The 6,000-nt window shown below is 47.2% G+C and overlaps 1 non-coding gene across 1 annotated transcript; it reads right to left on the bottom strand.

The window, feature by feature from the left end:
• Nucleotides 1-5,690: 5,690 nt before the first annotated feature.
• TRNAK-UUU (transfer RNA lysine (anticodon UUU)) lies at nucleotides 5,691-5,763 on the bottom strand. Its single transcript has one exon. It is a non-coding gene; the product is annotated as a tRNA-Lys (tRNA).
• Nucleotides 5,764-6,000: the final 237 nt, after the last annotated feature.

Below are 6,000 nucleotides of genomic sequence, written 5' to 3'. Positions count from 1 at the left end.
TGGACTAAAATAGTGGTATGAAAACCACGACTCAAATCAAGAACGTAGAAGTGTTGGGGACCGAAGGAACCACCCAAAGTGAGTATCTAGGTGCCCCACGGAGGTCGTGTGCAGTGTGGGAACACAACGGTGTTCTTCGTACAAATCCAAGTGTAAGTCGCAGTTGCAATTTTAAAGAAAGGGGACCCTTCCCAGTGGACCCTGAAGAAACCCCGTGGAAGACAGAAGGTTGGAGAGCCACCCCACCCTTGGATTGGTATCCAAGGGTGGGGTGGGGCACTCCAACCTTCTGTACCCATGTTATCAACAATCGGGAAGCTGGGTGCATAGGTGTGAAGTGGTGTCAGAAACTGCTGTCGAATCCATTAGAGGACTTCAGGAAGATGTCGCTGCTGGTAAAGGTGAAACTGTACGGAGGAACCCAAAGGTGGATTTGAGGTGAAGAGTACCTGTAAGCAGAGAGGAGAGAGTATATGCCACTCAGGAGTGACCAGGGGGCAGGGAAGACGAGTGCCCACCGATGTCGGATGTTGCAGGGAAGATGACGTGACCTTGGAGCTGCAGCTGTGAGAATCAGGCATTGCTGTGGAAGACCAGAAGCTGTTCACAAGCTGTCCCATGTCGGATGTCGAGAGTTGAGGGGTCGTTGTCCGTCGTGTGCACCAACAAGCCTTGGCAACTGCAGACAACAGGGAAAGCAAAGAAGGTGCAGTGTCGGGACCAGCAAGGTCCAGGGGACTCACAACAAGCAGGGTAGTCAGGGCATGCCCTGAGCCATCAGGGGAGCCCAAATAATTTAAAGGTGACCTTCAACGGGACTCACAGGCTGGAGGCACTGGTGTTGCAAGAGGTCTTTGAGCAGCTCACCAAAAGGTGTAGGCCACAGTGCAAGCGATGTGGTGTGGTCAACGATTCTGGTCACTGGAGATGCTTGAGGTTGGGGCTACTGGGAGCCCAAAGATCTTGATGGAAGGAAGCCAACAAGCCTTTTCACTGGCAAGTCGATGCAGTGTGCAAGTGTTTGGTTCCTGCGGCTCCAACTAGGAATACTGAACTTATACTTGGTGAGAGGACAGGGAAGGCCACTTGTGGGATGTGAAGAACCTCCACCTGTGTTGCTAAGCCTTTCAGAATCCGCGGGAGCCCAGGATCAGCAGACCGGTCAGCTAAGCTGCGGTGCCTGCAGATGCAGGGAAGTGACTCCTTCACTTTGAGGGCGATTCCTTCAGGTGTCTTGTATGCCCACAAGCCTTGCAAGGTTTCCAGTATGGAGTACAGGCATAGATGTTTCAGCAGACAAGCAAGGCGTAGGGATCAGGTGCAGCAGGAGTCTTCCTGGTTGAAGCCTTAATGCCCAGAGCGAAGTCCAGAGTGCCAAAACAGTCGAATTTGAAGTGGTGTCTGAAATGAATCATGTCCCACAATGACTTTATGGACCTGCCCTCAGGTAAGCCTTTGAGTACCCCAAGGAAAGTGTTGGGACAATTCGGGGTTCTCTCCCTGGGGAGGGGTTAGACAGTAAGGAGAATACTCCTGTGCCCTTTGTCCAGGTCCATGCCATAGCGGGAGCCAAAGGTTCCCTGAACTGGTTTGAACTGGACTATGCAAGGTGTGCACCAAATGTGCTCTTTAAGCAGGCTGAGTGGCGCTGGCAAGTGCTCTCACCCGGCCCCAATACACTAAACCCTGCTCTGGGAGGTGGTCACACCTCCCTGTGACAGGTTACCTATTGTTCTGGCTTCCCCCTTCTCGAGCTTGGCTCAGCAGCAGGAGGGCAGAATCGTGTCTCTAGTCGGCAGCAGCCACGTTGTGCTGTCCGGGTCTGGAAGACTGAGGGCCTAACGGAGGGCCTCCACAGTGCTTGGAATCATCCGGAGGTATGATTTCAACATGTTTGATACCAAACATGACAGGGTTCGTTACAACCAGTTTCAAGATGGTCATCGCATAATGATGCTGTGCCCCTCTATATGTTATAAAGCGGTCTCACTTACAACACGGGAGAATGGACTCTGAAGGCTGTAGGGGTGTCCTGTTCCTGCAGGGGCACCCTTTCACTTAAAACCAAGCACCCTGCCTTCAGGATTGAAAAGGCCTGCTATAGGTGTGACTTATAGGTTTTAAGTGCAGTGACCCTAGATATAGGAAACCTATATATTTCGTAGGTGGTATTAGCACCAGCTTACACAGGCTGTAATGGCAGTGCTGTAGTGACAGTTTGAATGGTCTCCCATGGGTGGCATATTACATGTTTCAGCCTATAGGGGACCCTTGGTGTACGTATGCACGGTGTACCTCAGTACCATATACCCGGGACTTATAAGGGTACACCAGTATCCAACCTCGGATGCACCTAAGTAATTACAATAACCAATTAGGGAAGAAAGCAGAGAGACTGGGGTCCTGATTAGCAGGATCCCAGTCAGACTAGTCAGAAAACAGCATAGCACCAGGCAAAAAGTGTGGGTAACCATAAAAGCTGATCATACTTTCCTACATAGTAGTAGCACTACCACAGTACAAGTACATTTGAAGAATAAGTAAGTGGCACTTGTAGCATTTGCTGTGGCACCAAGTGGTGTAGCTTTTGATTTTTATATTTACAGGGATTTTTTGCTTGGTTTATTACAAATTGCGTGTCACTCATAGTGTCACACATAAGCTCACTTAAACCATGGTAATTCCATACATGAGCAATTTTAAACTTAGCAGCTATGTAAAATACCGTCGGGTATGACCCGGAGTGCTTTGATATGAACTGGGAATGCGCGTCTTAGTATGCATGGCTATTAAACTTATAGGTAAATTATATTTTGGTCAAATATGGGTATGACTAAATGGAATTTTAAATCCAATTTACTAACATATTAAGGTAGTCAGCCCTGCCAAATACCACAGATCAGGTATTGGGCTAAGGCATTTTAATGCTGGAGTCCGCATCACTGCACTAAAATGCATTGGCCACACACATATATAGCTCCCTGACATGCTTTGAGGATCTTGAGTCCAGCCATAATTACTTCACGGGCATCACAGAGGAATTTAGCCTGGCAGCGCCAGGACTACAGGGCTCTTTGTCATGGATGCATGGCACACGGGGGTGCATTGAATCTTTCCTGTGTCAAAATATAGATTGTGCTCCTCCGCCAGCCCCGTCGGCCTCTCTGAGGCACCTGTGTGGCTGCTGGATCTTCAGCACGGGTGTGGCTTCAAATTAGGGTGTTGAGCTACGACCTGCCGCATGCCAGCTAGCACTGGCACCTCAGGAACAGCTGGCTATGACAGTATACTGCCAGCCTGCTCTCTCTCGACTTGCCAGCCCGAGGCGAGAGCCTCTTGAGCCTGGTGCCTCTGGGCAAACGTGAGTGACAGACTGCAGAAGGTAAAACAGCACAGTGGGGACAGAGAGGGAATCGTTTCTCATGTATGATTTTTATTACTTCTGCTTTCTTTTTCAGGGTGTAAAAGCTAAGCGGGACTACAAGTAGCAATGCAAAGGAAAACACAGGTGAGCTACCTACACTCAGAATGATAACTTAAGAGCTTCACCAGTACCTGACGCTTCACGACGGTAGCCTCTTGTCTTCTACACAGGTGTTGTTAAAGGAGTAAGAAAGAACAGTTATTAAGTAGGTCGCAGGTCCTGCTGCCAGAGGGTGCTTTAGTGTAGGTGTGGAGGAGCCTAGAGTTGAGGTTTGTTGCTGTCCTGAATTGCAAGTGTTTTAAATATGTATTTATTTTGTAATATGTTGGTATTTTATCTCTACTTCCCTACATTGTAGTTCTTTAATTTTGTACATTCATATGTGAAGTGGTGTGTGTATGTGCAGACATGAGTTTGCATTTTAGACACAAATATTATAGATGGACACTGATGATTTAATTTTTCACAGAGTGTGAACCAGTGTACCAGAGGTCTTATTTCAGACAATGTGTGAGTATTTCAGAATTTCAGACAGCATGTGCAGATCTTATGCATGTGCAACTCTGCTTTTTGAAAAGCCTTTTTTGTGTACATCAATGGGGCAGACACACTGTGGAGAGTGCATCCATTCTCCCCTGCTGAAGAACACATTTAGTGTTGTTCTCTTTTAGATATCCTTCTTGGGTGTGGTCCCCCAGACACAAGCGGACACCTGGGTTTGAAATAGCCTGTGCTGTGTCGAAGTATATACAAGCAGGGCACTTGTCTTTGTGGATTAAAGTGGGACACTAGCGGTTTCATTAGTTTCAAAAAGTAGCGTCTGTAAAAAGAATGGTGGATCACACATGGGCAAAACATCAGAATGATTTCATCTGCCTCGCCTACTGAATAAATATGGGTCAGTGGGACATATGGCATAAAAAGAAGGTCTATCACTGGAAGCGCATCAATCCAAAAGGGCTGCCAAGGATCACATCTCTTGTTCACCGCAAAGGCAAGAATCTAGATTATCTCACTTGTTTAATGCAATCTCTGCACAGATTTTGGGTGAAACCTGCGAAAAACAGAACTGAGTCCTGCTTGGCACACTGGGAAATAATGACGACTGTATTATGGTGCTACAAGGTCAGAAGCTGTGACTAAAAACACTGAATACTCACATTGTTTAACATTGTATTACACACAATATAGGACAGCAGCGGCGGCTCCTCTGCTATGATGAAGCGTCGCCCTTCCTGCCAGCAGCCCAAAAAAAAAATCAAAAATATAACGATAATAAGCCTGTGTTTATTATCGTTTTATTTTTCTCTGTAGCGTTGCCTAGGGGTCGGGCCATGGAGGTGACAGGCAGAGGGGGAGTAGTAGGTGCAATGGTTGCCAGTGCGCATTAGGGTTTGGCTGGCCGTCTCATGCCGGCCAAACCCTCATGCGCACTGAAAGCCTTGCAGCGTTGGAGAGACCAGCAGGCACAGGCTCACAGTCTCCCTGGGAGTGCAAATCATCAGTGCTCAGGCCAATCCTGATGCTGCTTTCATGCAGCGTCAGGATTGGCCCAGGGGATTCTGGGAGTCTGTGTCTGAAGTGCACAGTGACGGGTCCAGAGTGGAGCGTCGGAAATTACTTTCCATTTCAGGGGTTTTGTAGCAACTTCAATATATTTTTAGATGTTCTCATTGCTCAAAATGGTGCAATTTCTGATATTTTTACTGTTCTATGCACTTCAAAGCTTGGTTTTACTTGCAAAAAAGTGTCACTCCAAGTGTCAGCTTTTGTAATTGTGTATGTCACTGATAAGCGCACTGAAACCATTGCAATGTCAAACAAGCAATCTGAAAACTTGGCAGTTTTTGGTAGTTTTCTTTGAAGCCCCCCTTAATTTTGAGAGGAGTACAACGGGAGACAAGACCGCCTACGGTGCACGCCCAGAGACGCCGCTGCATTACCGCATAAAGTACATCAGGTGCACTTTGTTTCTGTGCTTTGCGATTTCTTTTTTTTCAAATGTTAAGTACTACAATTCACAGTAGCATTTCAGATGGCGACACGTGAAAGAAACCGGTGTGCGCTCTACTAGGCAATAGGTGGCGCTGCTGAGCCTTCTGTGACAGTCAAAACACCAGCGAGGGCGGCAGAACGAAGAATCGCACGATCATTCGTGGAAAGGGAAGCGACTAGTCAATCAAATAAAAAACAAACTCCCTGCTGTTTTTGAAAAGGTTATAAGAAAATAGAAGTAGGTAAAAAAAAAAATGTTTTTAAAAAGTACCGCCCGAACAGGGACTTGAACCCTGGACCCTCAGATTAAAAGTCTGATGCTCTACCGACTGAGCTATCCGGGCTTCTGAAAAGTACCTGTGTGGGCACTTTATATAAAGATACGTCGAATCAGAGGATTTCGCCTCCCCTCTTATATTATTCCTTCATTCCCCAATAGTGTTCTTCCTTTGGATTGACAGGCTGCAGACCATGCCCACGCAGATTCCTCACAGTTTCCACTGCTCCCTCCAGGTGCCTCTGCCACAGTTCAGCAGTGAGCTTTGGTTCATGTTCACGCTGCACACAATTACAGTGACAGA

Source organism: Lissotriton helveticus, chromosome 1_2, assembly GCF_964261635.1.
Source record: "Lissotriton helveticus chromosome 1_2, aLisHel1.1, whole genome shotgun sequence".
Classification (NCBI taxonomy): Eukaryota; Metazoa; Chordata; class Amphibia; order Caudata; family Salamandridae; genus Lissotriton; species Lissotriton helveticus.
The sequence above is the reverse complement of the archived record's forward strand: the minus strand, read 5'-3'. Positions and strand labels throughout refer to the sequence as shown.